Raw genomic sequence first — 15,136 nt, 5'->3', positions numbered from 1 at the left:
TCTGAACGCAGAAATGCCCTAATGAGAATACAAGCATTCCAGAAATAGAAACGTTAAGGAAAAATCGAAGTTGTCACTAATGAATGAGACTTGTACAGTTTTCCTGATTTAAGAGTGTAGAAGTCATTTTTCCCTGGAACATGACAGGCGTTTCCTTAGAAGCAAGTCACAGCATGTTTATTCATCAGAGACCATGCGAACATTGGCAGCTGTCTGGAGGAAACATGGAAAAGTCTCAAAGCAACATGACTAATCTAAAAGATATTTAGTATAATTTTTACATAGAGGAAACATGTAGTGTATTAATTATTTCATTTTGCTCAAATTAACTTTCTCCTTTCTGCAAATATTCCTCTCACTGTTGACTTTCATTTCTTTTCTTTCCCCAAGTTTTTCATTGCTTAAATATTTTCATATATCCTTACATATATTCTCACATTAGGATGAGTAAAGAAATATATTGGTAGAAAGATATTGAGCATACAAGCAAGGTTCCTAAGTGGAGCTGCAGAATTATGTGAATTGAAGATGAGACAGCTGTCAGGATACTGAAATGTATTCAGGGATTGCAAAATAAGATAGAATTAAGTTGGATTTGGAAATGGATTAGGTTAAGGTACTTTAAAAAACAAAAAAGAAAAACATACCTGCTTTCACAAAATACACCCATGGGTGTTCAGAAGTCACTGGGGACTTTTAAGTGAAATAGGTGAGGTCAGATGGCTCTGTGTTGAAGAAACAGAAGAACACTTTTTGCTGGCAAGCATAACTGTAGTAAGAACCTTCAGACTTTACTCTTGATATTTTATTTTAATGTAGAGACAAGGTCTTGCTATGTTGCCTAGGCTGATCTGAAACCCCAGGCTTCAAGCAATCCTCTCACCTTGGCTTCCCAAAGTGTTGGGTTTACCAGTATGAGCCAGTGCGCCCAGCCACTTTTGAGAATTTAAATGTTAAACTGATAAGTTATTTGCTTAAAAAGAAAGTACAAAAGAGCTTTATCTAATTTGTCAAACATTTGTAAAGGACTTTTGCCCTCCCCTTTTCAAATTTAAGTAGGGAAAATGTGTCAACACCTTATCTAAAATAACACAGTAGTTCTATCATTTTACCTTACATTATTCTACTCAGAGAAGTTATCACTACCTGAAAAATATCAACATGAAAAAATTACCTCTCTACTTCATTTGTCTTCTTTCACTTGTCTAACTTGTCCTTTGGCATATTCCGAATGCCTGTCATATAAGATTTGTTGAATATTTAATATTCAGTATTGCTTCTGTTCTTTCTTAAAAACCCAGAATATAAAAGGTTTAAACTGGGGGAAAAATATCTAGATAAGGGTATTTGGGAGGTGGCAGGCAGAAATCTTAATATGTTATAATTGTTAGGTTTTGGAGATAAATTTCTTGCTATAAAACTGACTAATTATATCATAACTCATTACTTTAATAGACAATGAAGCCTAGTTTAGGCTTTATCCTTGGATATTACTGTTGGAAAGAATTCCTCTGTAATTTTCCAAGTTTTACATTGTTGTAACATGTCATTTTAACATAGCACCAAGTTTTGTTCTCCACATTTTATAAATGAGAATCTGAAGCTCAGAAACACTGAGTGAGTGTGTTGAAGTCCCAGCAAATTAGTAGTAAAACCAGAAGAAAAACTCCAAGTGCCTAGTTCATTTTGTTAATTGCTTTTAATCTTTTCTTGACCGTGGTATGATATAACATACCATAACATTATACATTTTAACGGATAACTTATATTTAACCATTAACTCTGTAATATTTTAATACATTTCAGGAAAAATGTAGTTGATATCCTTATCTTCACTTTTATTAATTCTATGATAAATTAGCCCATTCGGGGAATGACTATTTTAGGAAAATAAAATTGTTTTATGGCCTCTCAGCTGCTGCTTTTTCTTCGAAACATTCTAAATAATAATTGTAACATCAAAAGGGATAGTTTGAAGTTTGGTGCCTTCACACATTTAACTCGCATTTAGCATTCTACGACATTGTGAATTATATGGTTGGGTGTCATTTTCTTCTCAGTGGGAGCAACGGTGCACAGAAATAATGGCTGCCGTAGGGTCTGTGCTGGTGAAGTCCCTGCCTTAAAAGGGTCTGATCCTGTGGTCATCTTGAATGTCTTTCATTTTGGCCTCCACTGTACTGCTTTAATCCCTTACCATTCTAGATTAGATCCCTTTCTTTTGAGACAGGGTGGAGTCTTGCTATGTTGCCCAGGCTGACCTTGACCTCTTGGGCCCAAGTGATCCTACCACCTCAGCCTCCTGCGTAGCTGAGACTACAGTCACAAGCCACTGTGCCTGGCTTTAGATCACTTTCTTAGTATCATGCAGAAGTATCCACTATATATGTGTTGTTCTGTATCTTATGGGCATCTTTTTGGAATTTGTTATGAGGCTAAGAGTTTAAATGTCAAAAGACATTGAGTCACAACAGCTTCGGTTTTCCTTTGAGAAAAAAGTTTGCATGCAACTTTATATATATTCAAATGTAATATGTACATTCATATATAATATATTTACATATTTTATGTATACTATATATATGCATACATATATACTCCCATCTAATTCATGTATATAAGTTTTCATATGTATGTGAAAGTTGACTGGTTTAACTTACATAGTGATCTAGATGAAAAATGATAAATCATTTTTATATTTGTTTCTACGAAGTGAAAATCCTTGGTTGGTTTGCGTTTTTTTTTTGCAGAGAGCAACACTGTTGGAGACACTGGTTGGAAAATTGAAATGCTGCATTGGAGAAGAGAGTGATAGTCAAAAGTGATTTCCTTCTCTAACGTGGATATCCAATTAGTAAATTTATTTAAGTTTTCTATATTAGTACTTAGTAAAGTGACATTAATCACTTAGAAAAAGCAACATGATTGCTGATGTCAACTTGGGTGCTTATCTTTGGAACTAGTGCTTATGTTCTTTACTTGCCCAGATAGGCTTTAAAAAAAAAAAAAAAAAACCTTCAAAATTTAAATGTCAAAAGCTTAATTGATCTTGCTCTGAGGGATCTTAATATTTTGATTCTGAAGCACATTTTCAGGAATGTACAGAGGGGACAAAAGCTCTCTTTATCATTTTGCAGCTTTGGAGCTATGGAGTTAATTGAAGGCATATGAAAAATTAAAGAATGATTTAACAGCTGCTTTCTTAAGCTTTTGTTGAGGAGCGTTATTGGTTCTAAAGTTTCACTGATTGTATGAACTGAGTTCTTGAATACTTGAAGTTGAGTGACTTCTCTGAGGTTTCAACATGAGAGTCATCTGGGGGTACTTTCACGCTAATTCTTGGGCTCTCACGCCCCCACCCATTCTGATTTTAATTCTCTTGGTCTGGGACCAGGGGATGGCTAGTTTTAAAATGCTGCTCAGATGATTGTAGTGTGTGACCAGATCTGAGAATCATTGATTAAGTAGATATCAATAGCTGACATGGAGCTGATGCCAAAAAGAGAATAGAGGCTGTTACTAATCATTTGCAGGGAACTCGAGATTGTAACTTTAGCATTATTTTGCCTTTTGTGGGTAGCTGCTTTACAATATTATTTTTAAAGCTTTTGCTACTTCTTTTTGAATAAGTATATTAACTTCATTTTACAGTGAATGAAACTGAGGATCAGCGAGCTTAATTAACACATTGAAGGTCATACAACTCTAAGGAATGGAAGAGTATTAGAAACAAGCTCTGATTCCAAACTTATGCTTTTCATAGTGCTATGTTTGCTACCATGGATTATACTGAATGGCTAAAAATGATTTTTATTTAAAGTGGCCTTATAAAAGCATTATCTTGATTCTTTTTAAAATCATGTTTACATTTTATATTTAAAAACTATAAATTTCAATGCATATAAAATATCTAGCATTTAAAAGGAGATTAATTATTTGGGTTATGTCTTCAAAGTAATGTGTAACATATTCTTGTGTATGGTATGATGTAATTTAACTCATAGTAAACTGGCAGTTTTTTTCATCATATGACAAAGTCTATACTTAGTTTTTGATATTAGGCAGCTATTAAATGTATAACAATATTTCAAAAGTAGGAGTTTTGATTATCGAATAACAAAAATGAAATTATTTATTAAAAATGCTATACTTGCCCTTCAAAATCAATTATCTCTACATGAGTTAGAGGATATTGAATAACAATATTATGACCTTATATTTGTACTGAAATGCCAGATGTGTTAATATAATAATAAATGCCAAACTTCATGTTATTAAGACAACTACTTTTAATTAATCAGTCAAAAACTCCTGAACCCTTACTTTATATAAAACATATTTTTCTAGGCACTGGGAAATAGGCTTCTAATCTTAAGGACTTCACTACAGAAATTATATGTATCTGTAGGAATAAAATGAACATGATGTTAGTGTATAAATGGTACTTTGTTGCTGGCTTAAAACATTAGTCTATGCTTAGAATTTAAAATGCAACAGCCTAACTTATGGGTCAGCAAACCAAACTATGGTCCAGCAAACTATGTCCTGAAAGTCAAAACAGCCCTCTACCTGCTTTTTTCCCCCCTTTTTCTCCATTGTGGTAAAATATGCATAGCATAAAATTTACCATCTTAACCATTTTTAACTGCATGGTTCAGTGGTGTTAAGCACATTCATACTGTTGAAGCATCACCACCATCCATCATTATAACTCCTTCCATCTGGCAGAACTGAAACCCTATACCCATTAAACAATAACTTCCCCATTCCACTTTCTCCAGCCCCTGAAAACCACCATTCTACTTTGTCTCTATGATTTTGACTACTCTAGGTACCTCTTACGAGTGAGATCAAAGTCTGTCTTTTTTTGACTGGCTTATTTCACATAATGTCATACATGTTGTAGTACATATCAGTACTTTATTTCTTTTTATAGCTGAATAATATTCCATTGTATGTATAGACCACATTTTGCTTATCTATTCATCCATCAGTGGATACTTAGGTTGTGTTCACATTTTAGTTATTGTGAATAGCGCTGTTGCTATGAACATGGGTGTACAAATACCTCTTGAAGACCCTACTTTCAGTTCTTTTGGGTATGTTGTTAGAAATAGAAAGGCTGGATCATATAGAAGTTTTATTTATTTATTTATTTTTTTTAGGAACTGCCATACTGTTTTTTGTTTGTTCTTTTTTTTTTTTTTTTTTTTACAGTGGTTGTACCATTTTACATTCTCACCAAAAGTACATGAGATTCCAATTCTCTTCACCAACTTTTATGTTATAGAGCCCCCTTCCCTGTAGCAGCTATCCTAATGGGTATGTGGTAGTATCTCATTGCATGTTTGATTCCTGTTTCCCTAATGCGTAGTGATTTTGAGTACCTTTTCATTGGCCATTTGTAAATCATCTTTGGAGAAATGTCTGTTCAAGTCTTTTGTTTTTTAATCTGTTTGTTTTAATTCTGTATATATTCTGGATGTTAATCTGTTATCCTCCACCTGTATTTATAGAGTTTTACTGGCAAACAGCCACCCATGCTCATTTGCATATTATCCTTCAACTGCTTTCACATTATAGTTGAGTAGTCCAGATAAAGACCATATGGCCTGCAAAGCTAAAAATATTTGCCCTCTGGCTCTACACAAAGTTTGCTGACCCACTGGCCTAATTTATAAGATCAGTAAATAAACTAGTAATTGTTTAATTAAAAATTTATTGCATACAGGAGACTTCTAAGTATGAACTGAAATGTCAGTTAAAACGAAATTATTATCTGTATGAAGTGAAATATATCTATACTAGGGGATTTTGCAGAATGGAGATTGGTGATTGATTTCTTTTTCAAGTAAAAACTAGACTTGGCTGTTGGCAAACATTTTAGACTTTTAACATGTATAAGATATTAGAATATATTTTAAAGAGAATTCCAGACTTCTGTGCCAGAGACACTTTAGAAAAAATGACTGATATAATTAAGAAGATATTTAGAAACAAATGTGCCTAGGAGGAAATGGACCAAAGGTGAAAGGAGTTCTTATCCAGTTTTTTGAGTCTAAAAGTCAAAATGTCTTTATAATTTCCAGCAACTATTTTTATTGTTGTTGTTCAAGATACTCATATACTCAAGCTTTTGGTGTTCTAATATTAGTATGATAGTTGTTATGAGACTTTTTTTTTTATGACTTTGCTTTGCTAAATTTTTTCCCCATCTGCTACAGTAAAAACAAACTAAAGTATGAGAGAAGGAAGTTTCCCATGACTATTTATAAAAGGCCAAATGTCTTCAGTTTTGCATACAAACTTCTTATCTGAGGAAAGAATCCTTTGGAAAAGATTCTCAAAGATTGGCTAGTCTTTAGAAAAATGATAGAGTGAGCATGGGTAATTTATTTCATTTAATTTAAGTTCACTGTACTGTTTATAAATTTAAATATTTTAAAACTGTTTACTTTAGATGTAAGAAATCTGTGGATTGAATTTTGGAGCATTTTGGCGAAGTGCTTTAATTGGAATTGTCGGCTGGGTGTGGTGGCTCACGCCTGTAATCCCAGCACTTTGGAAGGCCGAGGCGGTTGGATCATGAGGTCAGGAGATCGAGACCATCCTGGCTAACACGGTGAAACCCGTCTCTACTAAAAATACAAAAAATTAGCCAGGCGTGGTGGCGGGCGCCTGTCATCCCAGCTACTTGGGAGGCTGAGGCAGGAGAATGGCGTGAACCCGGCAGGCAGAGCTTGCAGTGAGCCGGGATAGCGCCACTTCAGTCCGGCCTGGGCGAAAGAGTGAGACTCCGTCTCAAAAAAAAAAAAAGAATGTCAAGGCAGGAGAAATGGCCTATTTAGCTCAACTCATAGAAAGTTGAAAACTTAGTTCTATTTGTAGCTTGCAGCTATTTATTTATTTATTTTTGAGACAGGGTCTTGCTCTGTGGCCCAGGCTGGAGTGCAGTGGCACAATCTCGGCTCATTGCAACCTCTGCCTTCTGGGCTGAAGTGATCCTCTCGCCTCAACCTCCCGAGTAACTGGGATTACAGGCATGTGCCACTAAGCCCAGCTAATTTTTGTACTTTTTGGAGCGATGTTGTCCAGCTGGTCTCAAACTCCTGGCCTCAAGAGATCCTCTCGCCTCACTCGCCTCAGCCTCCTAAAGTGCTAGGATTACAGGCATGAGCCACCGTGCCGGGTTTGTAGTGTTTTTTTGTTTTTTTGTTTTTTTGAGATGGAGTTTCACTCTTGTTGACCAGGCTGGAGTGCAATGGCGCGATCTCGGCTTACCGCAACCTCCGTCTCCCGGTTTCAAGCAATTCTCCTACCTCAACCTCTCGAGTAGCTGGGATTACAGGCGTGCGCCACCATACCTGGCTAATTTTGTATTTTTAGTAGAGACGGGGTTTCTCCTTGTTGGTCAGGCTGGTCTGAAACTCCCGTCCTCAGGTGATCCGCCCGCCTCGGCCTGTCAAAGTGCTGGGATTACAGGTGTGAGCCACCGCACCCGGCCATTTGTTGGGCCATTTGTAGTTTTTGATTCCTCAATTGAAATCAGAGCTGCAGGAGTAATATAAACTATTATTATTTTTTAAAAGTATGGTTTAATAGGACAGAGGTTTTCTTTTGTAATGACCTCAGACTTGTAGAAAATTCCTTTGGACATAAAGGTGTAAAAATACCACATATTCGAAAATAGCCAAAATGTTTCAGAAGCAAGCCTCTGAAATGTGGTTGAATAAGAAGCTGAGTTATAGTAGTTTGGGTTCAAAATATGGCTGTACTTATAAAATCTGATTTTTTAAAATATGATGTGTAGGTTGACTTTAAATAGGATTGAATGCTAAGGCGTCAGAATATGTCTTTAATATTAATCATTAGAAAAATTACATTGTTTCTCAGTGTGATTAATTTGAGGGATTAACACCAAGTAATTGGTAGGTATTCTGGTATTTTTTTTAAATTAAATACACCATTTTACCTTATAGCCTAAAGTAAAGCTTTACATCATAGCTTCTGTAATTACAACAACATATATTTGTAAGGAAGTAGAGTTAAGATGCTCAAATCTAGGTGAGACATTTATCCACAGTCCTTGAGGATTCCATCTCTCGAATCTGCCTTCATGAACATGCATATGTACTATTTCTGGAGAAATGGAAGCAAGGAAGTATTAGATGAGCCCAAGGGGAGTAGCGGGGGCTGAAGCCAAAGTTTTAATAGCTACTACAGTTGTGTATTGATTGAGATGTGCTGGAAAAACAGGAAATTGAGCTGCTAAACAGGAAAATGACTACTATCCTACCATTCTCAGACCTGATTGGATGTGCCACAGTTTCTAGGCCAGTTAAGTGTAATCAAGATAATTACAGGAGTCATTGAATTCATTTTCTCCTTTGTGCTAAGATGAATGCAAGTTACACACAAAATGGAAGTGTCCGAGGGTAGAGCAACTCTTTCTCTTTTTTTTATGCCTGATAGTCACTTGCTGTATCACTGCTTTAACAGAATTAGGAAAGAGACAGGGTCACTGTCTTATAGGACAATATCTGTATTTCCTGGTCTATGGCAGCTCCCATAATTCTCAGGTATCCATGATTCAGTTATTGGTGGCAAATTCCTGAGCAAACTGTCCTGCCACACTGTGGGAGTGGGTTCTTCCTGTCTCTTTCTCCTACATAAAATATGTTGTTCCCCATTTCCAGATGGCAGCTAGGTGCTTTAACTTAAAGTAAAAAAAAAAATACTTTTTCTGTGCTTTAGGAGAGCAAAGCTGAAAGTGGTAGAAACAAACATCAGCAGGTGAAAAGAATATTTGAATATTATTTAAATATTTATTTATTCTACTAGATAACTTAAGTAAAATTTAAATGATCCCTACCAGATAATTTAAATAAAATTTAAAATAAAATTTAATAAAATTTTAAATGTTAAAATTTATTTTTATTTTTATTATTATTTTTTGAGACAGAGTCTCACTCTGTTGCCCAGGCTGAAGTGCAGTGGCTTGATCTCAGTTCACTGTAACCTCTGCCTCCCAAGTTCAGGTGATTCTCCTGTCTCAACCTCCCGAGTAGCTGGGACTACAGGCATGCGCCACCATGCCTGGCTAATTTTTGTATTTTTAGTAGAGACAGTGTTTCACATGTTGGCCAGGCTAATCTCGAACTCCTGACCTTGGGTGATCCACCCGCCTTGGCCTCCCAAAATGCTGGGATTACAGGCATGAGCCACTGTGCCCTGCCAAAAATAAAACAAAATTTTAAATGCTTGTGATCCTATGATATCAGTCTTTTCAGTTTCCTCTTTCTCTGAAAGTGGGTAAGCTTTATTGTGCTTATTACCTATGAACTTTGTTCCTCCCTTTAGGAAAGTGAGATTTGACTTTGATTGAATGAAAAATATTTAATGCTAGTAATCTGAAAAGAGAAAATATACTCATTTTTCCTCTCACATTTGAATTGGGATGAATTTTATATCTAGAATCTATTCCACCTTCTAGTTTACTTCACTTTACCATACATCATTTTGAAATACAATCTGATCTGAAATGAACAATATTCCAGAGTAATTCATACTGTATGTCTGTGATTCTGTGTAGAAATATGTAGTAAATTCACTCTTAGATGACGCTAAGAAAATATAGTCCTGAAGTTTGTGCTGGTATTCATGTGAAATCTAGAAATATATTTCCAACACTAATTTAGTTACACGGTTATAGGTAGTATAATCTTAAATTTAGGAGAATTTTTATAGCTTTCTAAGCAAATTCAAGATTCGTATGTATATATGGGGTGCAACACTTTGAGATTTTCATTTTTTGTGTATCATTTAGGACACTAAGGTTATGCATGTTTGAATTAGTGGCAGTTCTAAAAATTATCTGAGGATTTTGAATATTTACTACAATTTTTGATCACCCAAATCCATTCTTTTTTGCTGATAGCAATGGGGGATTTGAATGTCTTGGATTTGGGACATTCACAGTTTCCGTATATTACTGTAAAGCGTAGGTAAGGTAGAGACCGACTTTCTGGCATCCCATGGATATTTGGAAGGGTTTGAACACAAAGGTACCACAAATACAATGGTATTAAAGGAATAGCCTTGGGGCACCAAGAAATACGGTTTAGGAAGCAGGGAGTGAGCAGTACAGTGAAATGATTTAATTCCATGGTCAGCATCTTTTACTATTACTTTTACTGAGGAACTTGTCTCTGCTTAGTTGCCACTCAGTGGCTGAACCACTGTGGATGGTTTTGCACCCGTTATCACCGTGGCCCTAGGACTCTCTTTTTTTCATAATGTGGATCTATGTCACACCAATATGGACCTATGTCACACATTCTTATGGAAGTGGAAGGAGTGCAAGAAAAGGAGGAGACCATTTAGGATTTGAGAAGGGAGATGCCTTTATTCTTAAACCTTAGAGAACCAGCCAGCTTCTGAAATTTGACACTGCTAATTAAATAGTTTTCATTGTATATGCATCTGAAGCTCTATAATTGGCTATCTCAAGAAAAAAATTTTAAAGTATTTATATTCAAAATAAAACTGGAAAATCTGGGAGATTTGGGGTAATACCCCATTCATATACAATTTGATATTTCATTTGTATTTAAATATATTATTTTTCAGTTGTATATATGATATATATTTCCTTCTTTTCCCTTTGCCCTGTGTGATCTGCTTATGTATTTACACTACTGCTTCATGGAAAAAAATTTAATTGCATGGAGTTCTCTTCAAGGGGAGAATTTTATTTTTGTTTTTTTGCTTTAGTTAGCTAAGTAGATGCATGCTTTGCTAAATGGAAATGTAAGAATAATTGTGTTTTTATTTGGGGATGTGGATGAAAATGAAAGAAGAAAACCAGCAAAATATATTTAGTGAATGGGAAAATAAAAGCAGAACAGTTTCTGATGGTAGAAGAAGAGGCAGCTGTGTTAATGCTGGACTGTATTGCCACTAAACAAGCAGTTTGAAGGCTGTGATTGCTTGTATTCACTTTGTAACTCAGGTACTGTTTGTGGAACACTTCCGTGATCTTAGGTTATTATGAAGTGTTTTCTGCCAAAGACTATATATAACCCCTTCAAAAGTACCATATCTGATTGTGGGGGAAAATATTTCATCCAAAATTAAATTGATGGTTGTGCCAATGACAGTTCTTTTTAGTGGTATTTATGGGTCATGTTATTTATTCGTTATTTTTCTAATAGGCAACATATTCAAGTGTCACAAAAAGCAAAAGAGAAAAATGACAAAACGATGAGACATCTCCTTCTAGCATCTTGATTCCTGTCACCCACTTCCTTTACAGAGGCAATCAGTTATGAGTTCTTTTGAGTCCTGGTAGCGTTCTAAACTAGCACTGTCCAATGGAAATATAAGCCACAAATGCAATTTTAAATATTTTAGGGGCCACATTAAAAAAATTAATGTAAGTAACATATTACATGACACGTGGTTATATGATTCTAGGTCTTTCGAAACAATAAAGTTGTCTTTAACGAAAAAAATTTTATACCAAGTCAGATTTCAAATGTAAATTAATTCCATTAAAATGTCAGTTTCTTAGTCACATTAGCCACATCTCAGTTGCTCAAGAGCCTGATGTGCGTAGTGGCTACTGTATGGTTAGTGCATCTCCTTATATTCATGAGCAAGTGTGTGTACGTATATAGTTTTTCCCTTTTTTATACACAGTGAGTGCTGCTTCATACATTGCTTTTTTACTTAACAATCTACTTTGTAATTATTCCATTTTATTACATAAAGAGCTTTATTTTTTTTCTAGCTATGTATTATATCTTGTAGGGATGAATTTTAATTTATATGGCCAGTCTCCTATTGATGGATATTTAGGTTTATTCCCCTCACTCACCCTTTGCTATTGAGTTGTCGTTTTAATAACCTTTATGCAGTTTTACAATTTGTCGTGAAACCCTAAAAGGAAAAGGCCATATTCTTTATTCCTTCTTTTGTGTAACTTGCAGGGTTTAATATCATTTCCACATATACCTAGAAACAATGATCAGTTATTGGATAGGTGGTATTTGAGTTTGTGTGAACTCAAGCAAAAAGTCAGTGTTGGAGATGGGGACAAATCACTTGTCCATTGGAACGATAGGAGCTCAGTTATGCAGAGTATTGAACCGAGTATTTAATATTCACTTTTATAGCCATTAACCAACGAATTGTTAAGACACCATTAAATGCCACACCATTAAAATTACTGTTTTATACCTATCAGCACTCTATTATAAAATTCCATTCTTGGTTTGAGCTTCTCATTTAGGATTATTCCCTGCCATAGTATTTTTGAAAGAAATGTGCATTTCATTAAGAGTACTATATCAGTGAAAATTCTGAATAACACTTTAATTTTATATCTAGAGAAAACAAAAACTTTGTCCATCATGGGCAAGGTTGTTTAACAAGACATAAAGGGTATATTATTTTTTACAACCTAAATATCCCCATTTGAGTAACTACAGCACAGTGCTATTTTATTTATAGAACAGGTGGTATGTTTGAGAGTGAAATAGTCATTAATTGTGTGACTAATTAGTACATAAGAATTCATACTCATTTGTGTCAACACTCTGAAATCTAAATTGTCAATTGCCTTGCTATTTTGATTCCAGACATCAGTTGGTAGAGGACATTAGTCTTTTGATGTGAACAATAATGAGCTGAAGAATAAGACCAAATAATAGAGGGTGTTTTCTTCTAGCTCATGAAAGAAAAGATGAGAATTTAGAGGTCTCAGAAATGCAAGAAATCCAGTTGTCATGTGGGCACATAGGAAAGAAAAACAAGTATGAGTATTCTTTTATTCTTTCTTCCCGGTGGCTTTTGAGTGTTACTCTTCAAAATGGTTACAAAACTGCAAATATTATGGTAGAAATCATATTTGTCCTTTTTAAAAAAAATAAATGTTTTTGGCAACAAATCGACATTTTACATTATTCCCAAATAAGATGAAATTCTAAGCCTGAATTTACCGTGAAAAAAACCTTAAAGAAATGGGCCGGGCATGATGGCTTATGCCTGCAATCCCAGCACTTTGGGAGGCCGAGGTGGGTGGATCACTTGAGGTCAGGAGTTCGAGACCAGCCTGGCCAACATGGGGAATCCCTGTCTCTACTAAAAATACAAAATAGCCAGGCATGGTAGTGCGTGCCTGTAATCTCAGCTACTCTGGAGGCTGGGGAGCAAGAATCTCTTGAACCCGGGAGGTGGAGGTTGCAGTGAGCTGAAATCATGCCACTGCACTCTAGCCTGGGTGATAGAGTGAGACCCTGTCTCAAACAAACAAACAAAAAACAAAAAACCCACAAAAACAAAACAAAAAAAAAGAAACAAAAGACAAAAAACTTTAAAGAAACGATCATTTAATGGGATCAAGTATTCCATAAAACATTTTAAGTAAGCCTAATACTCTACATTTAACTCTGCCGGCTGCCTTACAGTTGTCTGATGCAATGAAACAGTGCACTTGGCACTCTGGCATTTAACAGCATTAGTTTTGGTTTCAAATAAAACTGGTCCAGCAAGAAGTCAGATAGCACTTGGCAGGCAGCTACTGTAGAGTGAGCTTGGAGACAGGACCTGGACCTCCATCTGTGCTCTGCCACTTGCTGGCTGTAGGCACTTTGTTTCCCCTCTCGAACCCACAGTTTCTTCCATTGTGGAAGAGGATAGTAATACAGAATGAAAGTGTGAAAATAATACCAGTATATGCCAGGCGTTTGATTTATGTTTGTAAAATCTTAAATATTATCTACATTGCTAGAAAACAGGCGATTGTGATGTGGGCATCATTATTGTACTATTTTGAAACCAGTGAAGGACAAGTACACTCCCTGTTCTCATTTGCCTCTCCCAGGAAGTGGAGGATGAAGTTGGTTAGAAAGTTCATAAGTCCACTGTGAAACTTCTTGTGCCAGATGCAGGGAACTTGTTCTTGGCATATTGAATGCAAAATGTGTACTGATCTCAATGAAAATCACATTCCCTTTTAGAGGAGAAAAATGCCCCCGCTGAGATTAGGAATATGCTACCAAGGTGATTGTAATTCTGATTCATTCCTCGCTTCACCATTCTGGGAATTGCCTTACCTCTTAATATTTCACTTTTCTCTTATGTAAGATGAAAGTAACTCTAACTGCATTTCTTTGATTTTGTTAAGACTGATATGCAGTGACTGAAAATTTTCTATGGTAAAGTCATACACGAGCATCATTACTCAAAGAGGAGGTAGGAACTTGAGACACCCATTCTAATCATAGGTTATCATGTATTGAATATACTTTTTTTTACACATGGATTAAAATCAGATTTTCTACCTCCTGTAAACAAGAAATTGAGGTATTATACTTTACCACAAATGCTGTGAAACTGTCAAGAAGCTGACTTCAGTTATTGAAAAGAGCAAGAGGAATCTATAACTTCTGGCTCCTCCATCTCTCAGGATGACTGCAACCACCTCACTTAGTACAGGGGATAAGAGTGGGTGGCATTTGTTTCAGGTTGTTTAAAGCTGTAACTCTTTCAGCTATGGTGGCAGCATAATGGCATAGTCTGAAAATTAGCCTCACGCACCCTTGACTAAAAGTTTTTAATAGAGTAAGTGCAGTCAAATAGATTTATTGATTTGTATTTTTTTCTGGATTCGCTTCTTGTTGTAATACAGAAACTTTAAAAAATTTTCTTGCAGGTTAAGTTTTGATGTAAGAAGAAAGTGATTTTGTTCTATAATTTCCATGTAGTGTACAGCAATATTTTCAATGCAGTTGGCTGCTATCAAAATCTCAACATAATTAAGATCTATTTTTTTCCTAAGTAAACGTAATGGAAATTTTCAGGTAGAATAAATTATAACCATGCGTAAAGTCTGCACTTGGAAAGTTTCTTAAGCATCAGGGTGCTCCTGGTAAATTTACCTTATAATAAATATGTTTCACAAGTAGTATATAAAATAATATGGAGCCTTAATTGCTTCAGAGATTGAATGAATATTTGTAAATTTATTCAAATTTCCACTAATTAAAAGTATCAGAGTCACAGTAATTTAAGAACAGTGACCAGTGGCTTGCAGGACTCCGGTTATGCAAGTAATGAGCATTTATGATTCACC

The 15,136-nt window shown here is 35.4% G+C and overlaps 1 protein-coding gene across 7 annotated transcripts in view; it reads left to right on the top strand.

The window, feature by feature from the left end:
• COBLL1 (cordon-bleu WH2 repeat protein like 1) overlaps positions 1-15,136 on the top strand; it is a 158,924-nt gene that overhangs the window by 1,925 nt on the left and 141,863 nt on the right. The window lies entirely within an intron of this gene.

Source organism: Pongo pygmaeus, chromosome 11, assembly GCF_028885625.2.
Source record: "Pongo pygmaeus isolate AG05252 chromosome 11, NHGRI_mPonPyg2-v2.0_pri, whole genome shotgun sequence".
Classification (NCBI taxonomy): domain Eukaryota; kingdom Metazoa; phylum Chordata; class Mammalia; order Primates; family Hominidae; genus Pongo; species Pongo pygmaeus.
The sequence above is the reverse complement of the archived record's forward strand: the minus strand, read 5'-3'. Positions and strand labels throughout refer to the sequence as shown.